The sequence below is a fragment of the Geotrypetes seraphini genome, chromosome 17, assembly GCF_902459505.1.
Source record: "Geotrypetes seraphini chromosome 17, aGeoSer1.1, whole genome shotgun sequence".
Taxonomy (NCBI): Eukaryota; Metazoa; Chordata; class Amphibia; order Gymnophiona; family Dermophiidae; genus Geotrypetes; species Geotrypetes seraphini.
In genome coordinates, this window is record NC_047100.1 from 38,757,422 (window position 1) to 38,778,129 (window position 20,708).

The 20,708-nt window shown below is 44.6% G+C and overlaps 1 protein-coding gene across 1 annotated transcript in view; it reads right to left on the reverse strand.

Annotated features, from left to right (window-relative positions):
- POC1A (POC1 centriolar protein A) overlaps nt 1–9,141 on the reverse strand; it is a 185,282-nt gene extending 176,141 nt beyond the window's left edge. The window contains exon 1 of the mRNA XM_033926272.1: nt 9,120–9,141. The gene's annotated coding sequence lies outside the window, so the exon portion shown is untranslated. The remainder of the gene's footprint in view (nt 1–9,119) is intronic.
- Nucleotides 9,142–20,708: the final 11,567 nt, after the last annotated feature.

The window sequence follows — 20,708 nt, forward strand, 5'->3', positions numbered from 1 at the left end:
CGCCCCCTTGAAAAGGGCTCGCCTCCCTGCTCGCGCACATCTCCATCAAGGAAAAACTGCAATACCGGCCGAAGTTTATTTTAAAGTTTAAAGCCGCTGCGGCGGCTCCTCTAATTAGCCACACCTGCGTCGGAGAAGGCTTCCGACGCAGACAGTGATAGTGCGAGGAGCCGCCGCAGCGCCTTTAAACTTTAAAAATAAACTTTGGCCGGTAGTGCTGTTTTTCGTGATGCAGCTCTGCGTGAGCTCTCCCAGAGCCTGGCCCGCTCCAAAACGCGATGTCTGTCCTATATCCTCACTAATTAGTTTAAGGGTAAATTTTCATAATAAGGGGGAATAGAATTAAGCAGGTGGTAGTGAACAATCCCTGGATATTCAATGCTTGGCCATGCCTTGGGCACTGGTATTGAATACCTAGATTTGTGGTCAGTGGTTAGAGTTACACAGTCTCTTATAATAAAACCCTAAGTGTGCATGCACACTTACAACAGCGTGATCCCTGACAGCGTGATTTGTGACTCTGGCTGTGTTAGATGTGCGGTGTGTGCGGTGGTGAGAGCAGCGGCAGGAGGGTGTCCGAGGTGCTGCGAGGCGTCCAACTGCTACTGCTGCACAGGGAAGTGGAGAGGGAAAAGGGGCTGCTTTGGGGGAGGGGTGTGCTGGGGGCAGGCAGCAATCTTGGTTTTCTCGGGGGGGGGGGGAAGCAGAGAGAGATAGGCAGGGTGGGTCAGGGAGAGAGACAGAGAGATAGATAGAAAGAAAGACAGACAAGGGGCCAGGGAGAGACACAGACAGAAAGAATGACAAACAGACAGAGGGCCAGAGAGACAGACAGCGGCCAAGGAACGAGAAAGAAAGACAGACAGGGGGTCAGGGAGAGACAGACAGAAAGAATTACTGACAGACAGGGGGCCAGAGAGACAGACAGACAGTGGCAAAAGAGAGAGAGACAAAGAAAAAAAGACAGCGGCCAAGGAGAGAGAGAGAGAGAGAGAGAAAGAAAGACACAGCGGCTAAGGAGACAAAGAGACAGACATTTATTCTAGCACCCGTTAATGTAACGGGCTTAAAGACTAGTTATATATAATATGGCAAGAGATCCAAAATAGCATCTAAAAGGGAGCCTTGGGTGTGTCAGTCTCTGCCAACTCCCTAAAGGTTATAGGGAAGAAGTGCAAGGGGAAAAGTTAGGACTTCCCTTCTGAATCCCTGTACCCTATATCTTCCCTATTGATTCCTCCTGCTGGCCCAATAGAAGCTGTGGCCTTTGGAGATGCCAACATTACACTCTGTCTAGATTTGCATCAGGCACTTCTTCCTCCTAACTTAGCATTCTTGGCCGAGGGTGAACTGTAACAAGGCATGCAGCAGGGTAGTGCTATCACTGTGGAGGGGAGAACACACAGATAATTGTATGAGGAAAGAGCTCTAAATCAGCCTACAGATGTGGCAGAATTAACAGTGAGTATACCTGTAGCTGGAACTATCGAAGGAAGCTTTTGCTCCCCTCCCTGTAGTTTGCATCAAGATAGGAATTTAGAGCCTCTGAATGAAATGTTCCCATTAGTGAGACCAGACACCATAGCTCTTAAATCAGTTTGGGATGCCTTTACAACTTTAATGGTGCCATTACTTCCCCCCACCCCCCTCCCTTTTTACAAAACAGTAACACGGTTTTTAGCACTGGCCACCACGGTAGCAGCTCCGATGCTTGAGTACCTGAATGTAAACCACTTAGTTTATAAGTGGTATATAAATACTTAAATAAATAAATAAACTTGCAGAGGGTTCAGGCCACTTGATTAAGAACAACAAAATGATGTACAGAAAAAACAAAAAAAATATGAGGTATCTGAGCTTGTGCTTTTTAAACCTTCCCATGCACTCAATATTATCATCAGTCCAAATGTTTAGAAGTCACATTCTTCTGATAACTAAAGATGCTATTCCTCCAGTTGCTAAAAAGATATACAGTATAATATCTTCAAGATCTACCTCCTATCCAGGGAAGAAATCAAGAAAGTGAAGCTCCATTGGCTTTGGAAGAAGAATCTCAAGATAGATTGGATCTCACAAGTAGAAGACAAGATGGCAACTGAGGTGGGTTTGATACACCAAAACTTGGATTCTTGTTGGTTTAAATAAAGTCTTGATCATTGGTTGAAAATACGCCTCCTTTGCCTTTTGTTAGACTGTCTGTATCCCAAGGCAAGGTGTTCTTCTGTCTGCCTGTCAAGACTATGTAATTTCAAATTTATTAAAAATTTGATATACCGTCTGTCATACTTCTAGGCGGTTTTACATTATAAAATGATTTAAACAGACAAATCACTAAAAAGGAGAGTAACAAACATGAGACTAACTGGGACAAGAGGGTTGAAGGTAAGAAATCCAACTTAAAAAAGTAAAGTAATCCAAGAAAGGGAAAATCTCATCTGAAAATCAGAGCAAGTAGGAGTCAGGATGCTGAGGCAGGAAAGATTTAAGGATTAAAGGCATCCTTAAAGAGTAATGTTTTCAGTTTTCCTTTAAATTTTTCAAGAGAGTTTTTGTTGCGTAAATAGTGCGGTAACTGCAAAGTTTGTTGTATGTGTGATACTGAGAATTCGAAGTGATGGAACAGTAAATAGATTTTGTGACTGGGATCTGAGTATTCTGGACGGGGTATATGGAATTAAAATGTTATTAAGGAAATCCAGCTGATTGTTTTGAATCACTTTAAAAGTTAAAAGCGCAATTGTATAGCCCAAGCCTCAGAACACTGGAGGGCAATAGCACCATACTGTACAGAGCTCTTTTGTTGGGGGATCAGATTAGCTGCTTATCATTGAATCCAGTAGTTGGGGTTTTTTTTGACTTGCTGCAAGAGCTCAAGGTTTTCATGGTGAATCTGCCAAGAGAGAGCGCAAGGGAACAGGAAAAGCCATAACAAGTGTCTCTCAAGAAGCACTACTTAACCCAGGCATGTTAAAGCATAAATGGTACAGCATCAGTTTTCTTCTGGTTCACTGAAACAGGTTAATCAAGTGCAAGCTCAGGTTTTGGAAGTTGAGATGAGACAGAACTGGTTTAACAAGGGCCCCAGGGTGCCCTGGTGTGGTTACTGAGAAGCTTAATCATTCAGGAGTTTCCATTTTGAAACTGACACATAAGTGGTTCATGAAAGACCCCTGGGGGCCCCAACAAATACAGAGAGCCAGAAACAGGAAAGAGGGCAGTGCCAAAGTGTTATGTTCGTCAGATATCAACAAGGAACGTTGTAAACACACATCATCCTACAAATCAGGGAAGTGGCATCTGGAACAGCTGATAAGCAAGTTAAGACCTGATGTGGCCCAGGGCACAAAGGGAGGGAGGAAAGGAGAAGGGTTGTCAAAGTAGTTAAAAAAAAACCCAAAAAACCTTAAACATCGGAGTAGGTAAATACAAGCTAAGGATAAGGGAAACAAGGAGACATAGGGGTTATGGAGGTATAGAAGGGGTCACCTGAAGAATTAAGAGAATGGGCAGTTCAGGGTGGATGGGATTGGATGACATCAAGCACAAGAGGGAAGGGGAGGTGCTGACTCACTGAAAAAGAGGAAAGGGATGTGGGATGGCATAAACGGGGGCATGTGGAAGGACTGGAGGGAGGAAGTGATAGGCGAGAATGAAGATGTATGTATAAGAGGAGTGAATATTTATGCAGAACAATAAAAACTATGTGATAGAGAGGACTGGAATCTAATCAAGGAGAAGAAAACTAAAAGGTGGCAGGACATATGGTTAAAAACAGCTCAAAGGAGGCCCGGCATGGGGGTCTCTCGTCTCTGGGGTATTAAATGTACAAGAGAAGAGTAAAAACGCTACTGAACAAAGAGACAATGGCTGAAATTAAACTGGTTATGTTGAATGGGGGAAAGAGCATACATTTGTCAATAAATAGAATTATAGGTCCTTAAACACTTGAAAAAGGAATAATAATATAATAATAACTTTATTTTTCTATACCGCCATAGTCAGGCGACTTCTAGGCGGTTAACATGGTAAGAAGGCTGGACATTCAGCGAATTACAGCGAATTACAAGAGGTCTTAATGCAATACAATAATTCTGCATACAATACAATACACTGAGTCTGAATACAGTACAGTACAATACAATACAATGAGTCAAATACAATACAATACAATGAGTCTAAGTACGATACCATACAAAGAGTCTAAATATTTTACAATAATCTAAATGGGAAACTTACGTTCTAATTGGAGTTCTATGGGTTATGAATACCTGAATACTTTAGTACTAACATATTAGTTGGAGTTCTATGGGTAGAGAATACCTAGTACGTGAAAGGAACTTGAAAAAGGAAGGAGTAGACCTGGCCTTCTTGCAGGAAACATACCTGACACAAGGAAAACATAGAAAGCTGAAGAGGAGATGAACTAGAGAAATGAGATTATCAACATTCAATAGCAGGCAGAGATAGGGTTGCCAGATTTTACTATAGTAAAAGCCAGACCACTAGACCGCCCCCAAGCCTGCCCAGTTCCACCCATCCCCGCCCTGTGAGGTATTGCTGGACAGGGGAGGAGGGAAAGGGAAGGGAGGAAAGTTACTTCTGGACAGGGGGGAGGGAAAGGGAAGAGAGAAGAGGTGCTGCTGGCTTGGTAGAAAGGGAGGGAAAGGAAAGGTGCTACACACTGGAGGGGAGGGTGAGATGGTACATGGGGAGAGAGCATGTTGGATTGGGGGGTGGGAAGGAGGGATGCCACTCAAGGGAAGAGACAAGGACAGAGAAAGAAAGCGTGCAAGAGGCAGAAAGTGTTGGACTCATGGAGAGGGTGAGATGGATGGAGAGGACAGAAAGGAGGGAAGGAGAAATGTCACACTCAGAGGAAGGGGGAGAGGGAAGAGAGGGAAACGTTGGATTCATGGAGGGGGAGAGAGAGAGAGATGTTGGTTAGGGTAGGGAAGGAGGACCGGAGGAGAAGCATGCAGGAGGAAGAGAGAAAGAAATGTTGGACTGGTGGAAAGTAGGAAGAAATGTTGGACTGGGAGGAGGGAAGAGATGACTAAAAGAAGGGAGAGATACCAGACCATGGAATGGAAGGGAAGGAGGAGAGTCTGGTAACGCTATAGAAATAATAATAGTAGTGGTAGTAGAGAGAGATGCCAGATTATGGGAAGAAGAGGAGAGAGATGCTAGACTGGGAAGAAGGGAGGGAAGGAGAGAGATGTCAGACTATGGGGGGGGGAAAGAAAGAGATGTCAGACTATGGAAATGGGGAGGGAAGGAGAGAGAGATAGGAAGGGAAGGGAAGACATGGAAAAGTAGATTTTGAGAAGAAAGCAGAAAAATGGAAAAATTGAATGTTAAGTTAATGCCAAAGATGGATGCAGGGCAGAAAGTGAAGGAGAGAAAAACAGTCAATGGATAAGAAGGCCCTGGAAACATAGTTAAAAGCACAGAAAAATAAAGTCACCAGACAACAAAGGTAGGGAAAATTATTTTATTTTCAATATAGGGATTGAAATGTATCAGTTTTGAGAATTTATATCTGCTGTGTGTATATATGAAAAATGAAAGGAAAAAATTGCATTACAATTAGTAAAGGGGGCAGGATCTGGGGCAGAGCTTGGCTCATAGAGTTCTTATGAGTATCAGAGCATTTACCTCACCAGCCTGCAGTAGTAACCGCTACCACAGTTTTGAAAAAGGAGCCCAGAATTTCATAACCAAGATTTAAATTTATGAAATTAAATTAATTAATTTATATCTGAATTTCAACAGGAAGGGCATTCCACAATGGAATTACAGGAAAAATAAAAGATTTCTTGAAAGATGAAGCTAATTTTGGTCAAAAATGTTGTATAAAGATAAGACGTCCTGGCGGTCTGGGCAACCCAATGGCCTGGACGTCTAGATGATTTTTTTGGGGGGAAATATTCTAGACATATGTTGATTTGCCTTTCAAAAATGGGCATTTTCCCATTGCCGACTTTGGGCGTCTAGCGCCATACGTCCAAATCAGACTTAGAGATGTTTTGATTATGCCCCTCTATATGTCTCATGAACTTCTCTCAATCATAGCACATTAAAAAAGTTACCAAAATAATAATCATTGTTTTAAAGCATTACACACTGAGATTTATTGCACTTATCTAGTCAGCTGCTCCTGGGTTCAGCAGAGGCATTTCTTATGTTCTTATATTAGACAAATTCCTACTGGAAAAGAGGATAGAGGGGTATAGATAGAAGATTACTGCACAGGTCCTGGACCTGCTGGGCCACCGCGTGAGCGGACTGCTGGGCACGATGGACCTCGGGTCTGACCCAGCAGAGGCATTTCTTATGTTCTTATGTTTTGCTGGAGCTGCTTCAGAAAACCCAAAGTCCGAAAAGACTTTTTCAAAAACTGGTCTCACTCTTACAAAGTATTCAGACATATTGACAATGCCCCTTCACAAAGAAATAAAACAAAAAGATCTCTGCGTGTCTATTGTTCACCTCCAGTCCCTTTCCTATGCCCCCAACCTTCTCCCTCTCACTGCATACAGAAATGTTAATATTTGCAGCAGGCAGTGTGCAGACATTGAACTGTGTGCTCACTGCAGTGTCCTTAAACACAAATGGTCTGTCTACTGCTGTCACCAGAGTCCTGAGTTGCAAGGAAGAGAGAAAAGATCAGAGATCCATGGGGAAGAGAGATGGAAAATGATCAAAAGTCCATGGAAAAGATAAGAAGAGGGAAGACATGGGAGAGAAGACAAAGATGCCAAAAGAGAGGGAGAAAAAAATCTGAGGATATACTTTTCCAGTATGTGGTTTTTTTAAATATATATTTATACCTAAGCAGTTTACATTCAGGTACTCAAAACCCCGCACTGCTCCTTGTGACCCTGGGCAAGTCACTTAAGCCCCAATTCTCTAAGGTGCGGCTAAATGTTAGACACCGTGTTAGGCGCCACTGAAGGTGATTCTGAGCACAGTGCCATGTTAGTCGTGAATTGTGCTGAGCTAATTATATAGCGCTGAAAATCAAAGCACCTTGTATAGAATCGTAGTCAATTAGTAAGCGCCATTTATAAAATCGTTCTTTGAAAATAAGAAAGCGCTCTCTTATTGAACGCGGTTTGTTGAATCGCACCCGGTTCGGCACCCGGATCGGCACAGGATGACGTACAACGTCATGAAGTCGTCTGCACGGAACCATCATTTCTAGCCATGATGTTTGGGAGAAGGCAAGCCAACTTCTCCCTGGCTGTCTCTAGACTCCTGGTCAGCCTCTTTATTTATCGTAAACATCATGATTTTGTGGTACGAGGCCACAGAAGGCCCTATTTAAAATACATGTAAAGTATTAAACTACTTGCAATTATATGTTCATTGCAGATGTGAAGAAATGTTTTCTATTCTAACTGTATGAATGAGTAATGCATGTACATCTCAGTATAGCAGTATAGAAATCCAAGTTTTATGTCCTTTTATGTTACAGAAGAGCCTGGGAGAGGCTGGCCAGGAGGTTCAACTAGCGAGCCTCACACCCCCAGATCCATAAGTATATGTTTCATGCTAGTAATACAGGGAGATAAAACCTGGATGCCCTTTCACAGCAGTGCCCCCTAACCTACCTTGGATGATAAAATTTGCCCTCTTCCTGCAGGAACTGTCAGACTTGTGCAGTTAAGACAGGAAGTTGCATCAGAGGAGACTTTTCCAGCAACCACACACAATGTGACTTCAAGGCTCCGGCTGCAATACAATGCATAGCCTTATAGAAATCGCCACGAAGAGAGGGAAAGGGAGGGAGATGCACAGCTGGATGGCCGGCAGGAGAGACTGGGCAGCCGGACCGCGCGCTCGTTCACTGCACATGCTCATTCCTTTAACTGCGGAGACAAGACCATTCACCGCTCCATGGGGCGGTGAAAAGCCTTGTCCCCGTACTCGCGGTGACTGTTTTTTTTGTGGGTAACAACCACCGTGTCATTCTCTAGTGGAGACCTACTTGCATGTTTTAGAGCCAGCCAGAACACAGGTACACACTCTTTGGGAGGATGCATGAAGTTAGGACATAGGATGGGGGAAAGAGATGCTGAGGTGGGGGAGGGAATAGAGAGAATTGTAAAGCATGGGTGTGAGGGAAAGAGATGGTGTACATAGGGAAAGGAAGAAAAAGGAGAATTATTGGACACAGTGATGGGATAGGAATGAGAGATAGAGAGAAATGGTAGTGGAGAGAAAACAGTGGGACAGATGGCAATGGATACAAGAGGGAGGAATGTTGGACATGGTGGTGGAGGGAATGGAGGAAGAGATGTGGCATGGAGCTGGAGAGGGGCGATAGAAACAGAAATGTTGGACATGGGGATGGTGGGCAGGAGCAAAAGATGCTGCACACATTCTTGGGGGGGATAAGATGTTTGTGGTACTGCAGTATATAAAATAAAGTTATTATTATTATTATTATTATAAGAGGGAGAAATACTGAATGTGACAGTAGATGGAGTAGGAGAGAGGCACCCTGAATCCCTCTCTCTCTCTCTCTCTCTTTCCCCATTCCCTTTGCAGCAAGGGAGGGAATGAGAGAGAGAAAAGAAGGAAGACGTTGCACATCGGGGTGGAAGAGAGAGGAAGAAATGCTGTGCAGTGGAGGGCAGGGGAAAAAGAGTGCACTTTGTGTAGTTTAATTTTGTGGTTACCATTGTGTATATGAAAAATGAATGGAAGAAATGGCATTTACAGTTAGTACTATTATGGGGGTGTGGTCTGGGGAGGAGCTTGGACAGGTCTGGGGCCAGGTCTAGGGTGGAGCTTTTGCCCCCCCCCACCCAAACAAAAAAAGTTCCACTGCCTATGTGTGGAAGGAGAAGACAGGTACACAGCCACAACCAAAAACACTGAAACCTACACACACACACACACTGCTACTACAGGGGGCATAACAAGTGGGAGTCAGGAGGGTTATGGGAATTGAGAAATGGACATAGGTGGTATAGCTGAAAGGCAGTTAAGTAGGAACAGGTAGGACATATGTCACACAGGGAGTGATAGAAGTGCACACTGGGGCAGTGACAACAGAGAGAAACATGCTTGGGGAATAATGTTAGAGTGCACAGGAATATGACAGTTCTTACCAGAATCACAAGAAATGCCTCTGAATGAGATTATCTCGGGCCTCCTGGTGTGGTTCTACATCATCCATATCTTTTGCTGGCTCTGGCATCCTCCGTCTTCTTGCCAAATTATACAACATGCTGCAAAGATTTTGCAGACCTTTTCCGGGCTGTAGCAATTGACCCCTGACTGATGCAGACATCGGAACCTTGATTTTCGGAGTCCAATTGTCCGTCCAATGCTATTGCGGCTGGTGTTATGTGCCCTATTGTAAAGGAGCTGCTCTGGCCTCTGGGCATGCATGATGGGCTTCATCAGCCATTCTCTTAAGTGGATAAGCCCCATCATCTGCATTCAGGACAAGAGAGGACACATAAACATGTAAGAAAAGGAACATGCATCTTGCAAGTTGTCAGGTTCCAAAGGTGTGTGTTGCGTCACAGGCCTGTGCTAAAAGGAGAGAAATGTGGTTAATGGTCAAAAACTTTCTTTGGAGTAGTAATATGGTACTTACCCCTTGAATCTCTTGCCTCTGGAATCGCTGATAGATTCCGGAGTGTGTCAGAACGTAGGCATCATGGCACGACCCTAGGAAGTTAGTACACGCATCTGTGATCTCCATATCAGCATTGCAGACCACCTGCATATTCATGGAATGATAATTGGGCCGGTTACAGAACACACTCTCATTATATGCAGGTGTGCCACTCCAATAACTGAGGGGAATTGGGATAGATCATAAAAGCCTAGCATTGTCTGCTGCTGCTCTGCCGCATTAACAGGAAAGTGGAGATAGGTGGAGATGTGTCTGAAAAACACATCCAGAAAGCTGGCAATTATACGGCAACAGATGGTTGGCTGATGCCAGCTGCAGCGCCCAGAGGTCTCTGGAACGTTCCTGTGGCCAAGAACGCTAGGGCTGTGGTGACACGAACATGAACGGGAATGGCCTGTCCCCTGAAAGTCATGGGTTCCAGCTCTTCCTGCACCTGTTCACACAGATGAACTATGGTCTCCTTATTAAAGCAATAGAAACCTATATACTGCTTATCTGTCATGTCTAGGAAGTTGACCCTGGGCGCATGTCTTCTGGCTAGCCTTCGGACTTGTCTCCGCTCCTGGGCTTGGCCCTGGCCTATTCCTCTCAGCCTATGAGCCTGCACATACAGAAGCAACACAAAGAGGTCAGCCATCACCACACACCCCTAAAACGACCAGCACAAAACAAAGACCAGCACAAAAGAATGACCAGCAGAAACACCAGCAAAAAAATGACCAAAATCTAACAGGTTTTATACCTGCGGCGCAGTTATCGGCGCTGACGTTACGGCGCCGATGTGAGTGCAGATTCCCGCCAAACACCCTTTAAATACAGAGCACTGTAACTGCTTCCTACTTTGGTAACATGGGTCCTAAAAGGCAGCAAAATTTCTTGCCAGGCGAAACTAGGATCCTTGTTACCAAAGTTGGGACTAACTATGATGCCCTCTATGGGAGGCAAGCTGATAGAATTGGAGCGCAGGGGCAGCTTGCTATCTGGCGCCGGATCTGCAATCAGATCAATGCAGTCCACCACCAGCACCGTGAGGTCGAGGCCCTAAAGAAACGGTGGCGGCTAACACGGGGGCAGGTCCGCAGAAAGGCAGAACTCATTGCTGCAAAGGGTCCTGGTGGCGACCTACATCTGACTGCCCTTGAGAGAAAGTTACTAGCCATAGTTGGCCCAGTAACACCGGCTGTAGGAGGCATGGATACCTCACTCAGACGCCCAGGTAAGACCACACTATGAATGTGTTGGGTCTGCCTTGAAATGTAGACTTCAATTGCTATGTAATCATATAGCACTTCTCATGTGTTGTTATCCTTATCCTAGAAGTGATACAGTTTTATATTAACATTTGGAACAAAAACACCAAACCATAACACATGCTGTTCACATTTATGCTTCTAGAGCCTGTGTATGCTAACATGAGCTAGGGTTACCATATGGCTCCAGAAAAAGGAGGATGGATTGAGACATCTGGGTTTGACTTTGATTGAAAGCTATGGAAACAAGGAGGGTTTAATACCATTGAAAGCACCGAATGTCTCAATCCGTCCTCCTTTTTCTGAAGCCATAAGGTAACCCTAACATGAACCCCAATAGATAATCCTTGCAAAATTGTTAAATAGACAATCTCTGCAATCACTTCTTTTTTCTCTCCAACCCTTTCCCATTGATATTTGATATTTAATTGGATTTGTCCTATTTTCCTGCTACCCTCTGTCCTCTAGATATATTTCTCTACCATGTATCTAGCACTACTACTTGGATGCTATGCTAATATGAAGGTCTTAAATACAAAAAAAAACCAACCCATGACCTTAGAAAAAAAGCCCATGTCTGCATTAGACTATGTCAACCTGTCTTGTTTTCTCTCTTCTTATAGGTCAACATGGTGCTTCTGGCCCTCCAGTTATTGCTGCCAGAGTTGTAGGGGAGGGGAAGGAGGAGGTGGATGTGGATGAAGAAAGACAACAAGGCTCATCTTACCAAGCCCATCCACAAGCCAAACCTCCCCAACGTATGTATCCCATCAGGGCAGCAGTAGGGGGGGAGTGAGAGAGGAGGAGGAGGAGGTAGGTAGAGGTGGAGCAGGAGGAGGATAACCAGGGGGTGTTGAAGGTGATGAGGTAGTTGAACAACGAGCACCACTGCAACATCCTGGCCCCCTTGAACTGGATATCCATTGCCTGGTAAATGTAGCCAACACCATCTACCAGGACCAAGTACAGCTCAGGGAAGAGGTTGCGGTGCTCCGAGCAGCCACGACAGGTGTAAGTAAGGCTCTGGATGTTTCGCCAGTAAGGTGGATGTTATCAATAAGCATCTCGCTGATCTGGTCGTGGAGCTAGTTGCCACCCGGCAATCTCATGAGCGCATGCAGATCGTGCTTACAGACCTGCTCAGCCAACTCATTGCCCGGGATCACCCCCTGGTGATCAAGCCACCAACTCTACCTCACGGTGGTGTGATTGCAGATCCAGGTTCCAGATACCAAATTGACCACATGCCCAGTCCTGATCAATTATGTATCCCAAAGTTGAAGGGGGAAAGGAAGGAAGGGGAGCTGGGACCCCCTCTGTGAAACAACAGGGGGGAGGGAGAGGGGGTGGGACTCCAGTGCATGCAAATAGATCTCATGCATATTCATTGGGGAAATCCTGAAAACCCCACTGGATTGCGGCCCTCTTTGCCCACCCCTGAGATAGAGCTACCAGTCATCCAGGGAAACCTGGGCATGTCTTCTTTTTAGAGGACTGTGAGTTCATGGACAGACTTTCCAAAACCCAACACTTTCTCAGGGTTTTGGAAAGCCCCGACAAGCTCTAGTTGCATCTTGAGGGCCTCTGAACATGTGCAGACAACGTCATACACATCTGCACATGCTCTAGGTTCTGCAGATGATGCTGCAGCTCATCCGTGCAGAATGGGGTGGCAACTGCAGGTTTAACAGGGCAGCCCCATATGTCCAGGGATTTACCCCTCATTATATGGTAGCCCTAGATACAGAGATACTGGGCCATGGGGTTTGGGTGGTGTAGAGGTCAAACTAGGGGTAGGCAAGGGTGGAATAGTAGGTGGGCTGGGTTAGATATTGGGAGGGGAAATGAGCAGGGGCTGAGGATGGTGTGTCAGCTGTTTATTTGTTTTGGACTTATGAAACAGCAAGTTGGGGAGGGGGAGAGAGAGTTGGGGGAGGGGGAGAGAGAGTTATGTTGGCTGTCAGCTAATGGTAACTGTTTGGAAGGGGGGGATCTGCAAGTGCTTTGGAGTCTGGAGCTGAGTGACGGGTGTACTCTGTATGTACTCTGCAATTTATGCAGTGTACGCACTTGGGACTCGAGCTGAGCAAAGGGTGGGCCAGCATGTTCTCTGCAATTTGTGGACTGGAGTGATTAGAATGCACTTGGGTTTTTTGTGTGTAAGTCTTTGTTATGTTTTGAATGGACTGGTATTTTTGAAAAAATGTCAATAAACCTTTATTTCCACTGAGAAAAAACTTGTGTGTGTGCGTATCACTGCTGTAATCGCATGTAGCCATCTTTGGGATCAGGGAAGGGGGAGAGGCTGTCCCTGAGATACCTCATGGACTTTGCAAGTTTACATCATCAAACCTCTGCCATCTTAACTTCAAACCTAGTTGTCTGCAGCATTTCTACATGGGTGCACAGTGGGCAGCAGTAAGTAGCCATATCATCAGTGTTTCAACATATTGCATATTACTTGAGTTTGGTTACTACCTTGCATCTACAGAATCCCTACCCCTCCTGCAAGGGTCGATGTCCTAGGGATTGGTCTGGCACCTCTCTCAACTTCCGTCTCTATTTATTTTCTACATCTGTCTGTCTAGATGACATTTTCTTCGTATTTAGCCCTCAATGACTCTCTTTTCACTAAGTCTACCCACAGCTTACCATCTCTTTCCCTCACCCCCTCTATTATTTCACTAAACTGTATCCTCTTCCCCCATTCAGAAGGTGAGCTTTTTTTACTTCTCCCCTCCTTCCATCATATATCATCTCCACCCCTTACAGCCAGCATCTTCTCCTCTGTCCATCCAGCATCTGCCCCCATCTTTCTTCCTTCTCCCCATTACCCTGCCTACTCGCCTCCCCACCACTGCTGTATACTTCTCAAGCAGCAGCATCTGTAAACTTAAATGCAGCCCCGTGGAATCTTTCTGCACTTCCCTGCCGTTACCGGTTGTGCTGTGGTGGAACAAGAAAATGACGCCAGAGGGTGGGTGAATCAGCAGACATAGAGACATGCAGGAGGGTTCATGCTGAATGGAAAGTTTACTGCTGCTGGTTTGGGAAAGCAGCAGAGTAGGTTGGTTCTGGACGCAGTGAGCCAGCTGTCCACCCCCCTAGAAACATGCTGACAGATAAAGGCCAAATGGCCCATCCAGTCTGCCCATCTGCAGTAACATTATCTTTTCGTCTCCCTAAGAGATCCCAGGTTTTCTTGAATTCAGACAATCTCTGTCTCCACTACCTCTTCTGGGAGAGTGTTCCGTGCATCTAACACTCCTTCTATAAATAAATAAAAAGTATTTACTTAGATAACTCCCGAGCTTGTTTTAAGAAAGGTTTGGACAAATTCCTGGAGGAAAAGTCCATAGTCTGTTATTACAACATGGGGAAGCCTCTACTGGATGGGTATCATGTAATGTTGCTATTCTTTGGGTTTTGGCATTGGCCACCGTGAGAACGGGCTACTGGCCTTGCTGGACCACTGGCCTGACCCAGTAAGGCAATTCTTATGTTCTCATTTCAGAGCTTCCTTTCAAATGAAAGACCCACCTCATGCACATTTATGCCATGTAAGTATCACATCTCCCCTCACTCACCTTTTCTCCAAAATATGCAGTACATATATTGAGATCTTATTGAGTCAGTCCCCATACACCTTAGTTTTATAGCATCGTTCTAGCTTTTGCTGTCACCCCACCCTTGGTACACATTGCAGCTTGCACTCCACCTCTCAATGAAGTAGTTGGGCTAGTTAGAAGCTGTGGATATTCAGCCACACACATATAAAGACTGTCCAAACCTTTGCTAATCCACAATGTTGGCACACATTTCAAAACACAGCCTTCAGTTAGCTCTGTAGCTCATACAGATTTTAGAAAGCCCCACTGTCTGACAACAGATTACTACCCAGAAATATTTTACTGACACAATACCTCTGTGACACTCAGAAGAACATTGCTACCTACAAACCATAGCCATATGTAATGGAAACCATTGCATGTAGTACAACACTATATATGTGGAAAGAGATGCACTTTTCTTCCTCCACTGTGCAAAATCAAGAGAGGACGTAGTGTTAGGGGTTCCAACTTGCACTATTAACTATTTCACCCCTGGCCAGAGACATGGTGAAGCCTGGTAGTCAACTTTTGGGGACACTTCTAAAATGTATTTGAAGGATCCCTAGCTAGCTGACATAGCCGGGTCACGGTGTAGATGAAGAAAACTTTATTTTAGATCAGTGGGTCATAATTAGTATAAAGAACAACTTGTGACTCCACTTTATTGCTCTGAGAAATCACGTATGCATGCAGGCCTGTTCTATGTATCTGTCTTAGTGCCTGGTACAGCCAGGAGGCAAAGGAATGTAGATGTTAGCTAGCCATTGATGTATAGATTATAGGATGGATTTATGGTTTTGTTTTTCTCTCTGCTGTTACCTTTTGGTCAGAGCTGGTTAGAACTGGTTCGGACTGGTTAGGACCCTATATAATCTTTGTGTTTGAAATTCTCAGGGTCTTCTGTTTATGCAGCCAGTTCTGCCCAGAAGTCCAGCATATATGCTTGCTTAATAAAAGCCTTTTTAAATCTCTTCAGTCTCTGGCTCAAGTCTCTGCACTACTAACGGAGGGCCTTATCCTAAAAGGTACCTTCATTTGGCGCAGCCGAACAGGGACTTGATCTACAGACTTGAGCCTGTTTGGCACGATCGTCTCCCTCGGAGGATTTCAAACCTTGCCTCCTACGAGACCCGTAATAGCCGGCATTAACCTGGTGGTTGACCAGGAACGGTTTCTCGTCGAAGACAACGGATTGCACCTCGAGAAGGAACAAATCGGTGGAGATTTCTGGCTCCTGGTTTTGTTGTGCCGGTACCGGATCTGTCTTGGTAAGTGAGAAGTTGATTCCTTCTCTATCCTGTCTCTATCTCTTCTGTCTAGTAACTTCTTAATCTGTTGTGAAGCACAGAGAGGTATATAGGATTCTGGTTTCTGGAAATTGGAACTTTTGTTGGGTGCATATATAGATTGTATAATATGGGTCAGAACACCATCGAGCCCCTTCAGATCATGCTTAAACATTTTACAACCGCCTTTTCTGGCGATTATGGTGACCCTAAGATGGCAAAGTCTACCCTCACTAAAAACAACAAACACTAGTGTTTGGCTTTAGGGATTGCAATGTATTTTGCCTATGATAAATAAACTAAGGTATGCTCATTAGTTCTGAATTGGTTCAGGCTTTTACACAGTCATGCTTGGACTGGATTAACTCTCCTCATCTTATGGTTGAGCACCATTTAGATCAATTCAAAGCAACAAAACAAACACCCCCATCTATGTCCTCTTTCCTTTCCTCCTTGAAGTTCTTTTTTTTCTTTCATTGTTTCTTATACGTTTAATTCTGGGTTTGTAGAGGTTTTTTTGTAATTTTGTAATTCTTTACTGTTTTCTTCACCCTTATTTTTATTGTTGTCCGAGGCTTAGTATTTGGAATTTAATCAACTTTTTGTCATACTTGTCAAATTAATAAAACAAAAGCTCTGGGGACACCTGACAAGACACAGAGAACAAGAAATTGGTGATGTTGAGAAATTACCCAGGGAGATGGAAATAGCATTTAGGTTGGAAACCTGGGAAAGGTTGGTAAAGCAAGCCAGCATGATTGTTTTGCTGAAAGTTGCAGACAGGATAGTGTAAGTTGCTTAACAGGGTAAAATGCATGTGGATCAAGACAGAATTAAGAATGTGAGTTCGCACTGATGAACGAGAATAAGGACTGTGATTTTAGATATATGTTGCGTGCAGTGGATTTGTTACAGACAGTGAGTAATTTAAAGAAAGTTGAGCCAGATAGTTTACGTGTTCTCGCAGTTGTCAAAGTGTGTCTGCTGGTAATAAAAAAAAAAAAAGAAAAAAAAAAAGCAACCGTTTGTCAGACATGTGGGGTTTGTGTTGGGCACATCCCTGCCTTTGTATCCCAGTGTTGGGGGATTTAAAGTACAAGACTAACAATGATAGAGGTTAAGTATCCATATTTTTCTGAAAATTGAAATATTTGCTAAACATGGGCTTGATAATTCAAGTTCAAGTTTCAAGTTTTATTATTATTTGATGAATCGCCTATACAAACATTCTAAGCGCTGAACAATTAAAAAAAAAAAAAAAAAAAAAAAACACATTTTAGAGGACAAACAATTTTAAGACACAAGTACAAAGTTAAATAACAAAGTTTTTAAGAGTTTTATAAAAGAGATAAGATCTTTTTCTTTTCTGATGTACAGTAGCAGTGCATTCCACGTTTGTGGCGCTGTAACAGAAAACATGTCATTTCTTCTTGTACCCACAATTTTTAAGGAAGGGACAGTTCATAAGTCTTGTGATGATGATCGTAGAGAACGAGGGGCATAATAAGGAATGATCATTCTAGACATGAATTGAGGCTCATTGAAAGCTAGAACTTTAAAAACCAAGAATAATATCTTAAAAGTAATTCGTTGGCTAATAGGTAGCCAATGGGACTTAATCAATAGCGGTGTAATGTGGTCAACTCTTTTTTTTTTCCTTTATGAATGAGTTTTATTGATAACGGATGGATTGAGATTACTTCTTTTGTGCTACCAGTCTCCCTTGCTTTCCCGTATTGTGTCTTTATCCTGGTGTTCTTTATGAATTCTTTCTTCCCATGCATGTTTGTATAAAGTGTTATTATCAATCAGATTCTAAATACAATTGGAAACAGAAATACCTTTCAAATAAACTTGGTAGCTCAAACTCCAGAGGAAGGGGGTAGTTATTATGTAAGGACAGTGCAGACTAAAGTAGCTACATCTAGTCTGCAGCAGTGCCCACTCCTCAGAGTGTAGTGGGACCCAGATGGCAGACAAGAGTTCCAGGTCTGCCTGCAGGGAACATGGCTAAGTGACCTCAGGGGTGGTGTCACGTTAAAATGTCTCTTCTTTTCCTTCGCAGTCATACATACAGAGCTGTTCTGGACCTGTTACAATGAGTCTTTTTCTACCCAGAGAAGGAGGACAATGTTCTGCTTTCAGTAACCTTGAAATGACCTTGCACTTAACATTTAACATGTTTCTTTTTTTTTCCTTTGAATTGACATTGCCATACTTCAGAATACCTCTATATTTAACATTGTACACTGTATCTTACTTTACCTAGTAAGTTTTGCTTATCTTTCAAGATTGAAGCACACCCTAGCAGTTGCGTCCCTGTCTGCCTTATGAATGTAATTGGCAGGGCACCAAGCCAGAGTGATCACATTCTTACGTTTTCTCTTTCGGACGTTCCAGTAACCAATTAGATGCCTTTTATGATTATGTGATTATTATGCCATGTGCTATATCACACTTTACTTTGCCACTGTGTGCACCCAATTATGATTCGTGCTATGATGGATGTTTGTTTTTGTATCACTGTGCATTTCTCTGCAGATCTAAGTTCAGCTCTGAATCCTTGCCAGCTGGAAGAAAAGTTCCACGCCTTTTGTGTTTTCTATGTTTGTTTATGCCCTGTAATCTTTGTGTTGTCTATCTGTTTGGTTTGTGGTGTACCCCGGGGAAACCAACTATACCATTGGCCATTTTTGGAGATTTTTCTCTCCCTTTTTGCATTTTTGTTTTTTTTCCTATCTAAATTGCCTTTCTAGCTGTTCACGCCCACGCTGTCCTCTGGCGCCAGCGTTCCTTCCTCACCTCCTCTGGATCCCCTATCCAACACCACCAACTCATCCTGGACCTTTTGGATGCTATCTTGCTACCCTCCAAAGTTTCTATCATGCACTGCCGGGCCCACCGTCGCCTCCGTGATTTCATCAGCCGCGGTAATGCCTTGGCTGACCGCTCGGCTCGCCAGGCGGCCCTCCAAGGTCCGCCCACACCCCCTCTTCTGTTATCCCTTTCCTCCCCTCAACCTTTCCTTCATTCCCTTTCCCCCCAGTACACTGACCCCGAGCGCAAGTGGGCCGTGCAGCAATCTGGCCATTGTACCCTCCCATCTGGATGGATTACTATACCTTCCTCTCACACATCCACCCCCCTCCTGTACGTCCCTCAACTCCTGGCCCTCACTGTTGTCCAACGTGCACACAATTTTTCTCATGCCGGTAACCCAGCTCTCCGCACTCTTCTCCGACAGAATTTCTATATCCCGAATCTCTCTCAACTCATCTCCCATGTCCTGCTCCGCTGTGTCATTTGCCTCCGACACAACCCCTCTTCTGTCAGATCCCCCGTTCCTGGTCACCAGCCTATCGGTTCACACCCCATGCAAGTCCTCTCTACTGATTTTACCCACTTGCCCCCCTCCCATGGGTTCCGTTACCTCCTGGTTTTCATTGATTCCCACACTGGGTGGCCAGAGGCCTACCCAGTGCGCACAGAGAAAAGTAGGGAAATAGTAAAGGCTTTACTCCATGACATCATCCCTCGCTATGGCCTGCCCCTAGTGATTGGCAGCGATAATGGCCCCGCCTACATATCACAAGTCACACAAGCTGTCTCTCGGGCTCTGCAAATCACCTGGAAATTACATGCGGCCTATCACCCCCAGAGCTCTGGCCAAGTTGAACGCATCAACAGAACTATTAAAACCCTCCTCGGAAAAGCGGCAGAGGAAAGCCGCCTGCCATGGCCCAAACTGATTCCTTCTGTTCTATTTCGCATCCGCTGTACCCCAGGTAAACGCAATCGGTTGTCCCCATTTGAGCTCATGTATGGCCGACCCCCGCCGATAGTCAGCCCAGACCCTGAGTCTCTTGAACAGATAGGGAACGCTATCACAGACGCAGAGATAAAGCAGCTAGGAAAGACCATTATGAAATTACAGAACTGGGTCATTTCTAGAGCCCCGCTACCAATTACAACCCCTGTTCACCTCTACAAACCTGGGGATCAAGTGTGGCTGAAAGTATGGAAGAAAGAACCGCTGAAACCCCTTTGGACAGGGCCTTTCACTGTCTTACTTGCTTCTCCCACAGCTGTCAAATTGTCCCGCCACGAGTCTTGGATTCACTACAGCCGTGTGAAGCCCGCTGCTGAGTATATTTGTGAAAAAGGGCCTACTGACCTTCAACTGAAAATCACGCGGCTGCCCCACACTCTGGAAGAGTAATCACGCACGTCTGATCCGGAGATCTGACAAGATATTTAATATGAACTCTGTTGTATATTTACTGCTTGTGATTTACGTCTTGCCAACATTGTCCATGTCCCCTACCCCTCCCACGCCTGGGTGTGCCCCTTGTGTGGCACTAGTGGACAATGGGGGCAAAACGGAAAATGTTATTAGATTTCAAACTAATTATGAGTGTAAGGGTCAACTAGTGACCCCTGTATGTATATATAACAAGGTTGAATATTCTATATGTAATAATGGAGACTCACAGATCTGTTTTGACCCCAAAGCAACTAATAGGGATACTTGGATAGAGGTCAGGTCAGTCTGGGATCAGGGCCCCCTGATTCAACAAACCCTGGTCACTAATCCCTATGTCCCGGCCTCAGTCCTCTTTGATGCTTGCCATGCCATGGACCAAAACCCCACCTTCCTTGGACGTTGTGGTGCCCTGGCATGGAGGAGGGAATATATGCACAATGATAAATACATGTGCCTGGCGGGACAGAAGCCGTCCCACTGTGAAGGGTCTTCCGAACACTACTACTGTAACTACTGGAAATGTGTATCCTGGGCTACTTGGGGTATGACCCGACTGCCTACCACCTGAGCCATATTATCCAAAGGGGTGACTACCTCTGACTGTGGCCTCCAGAACTGTAACCCACTTAACTTCACTATTCT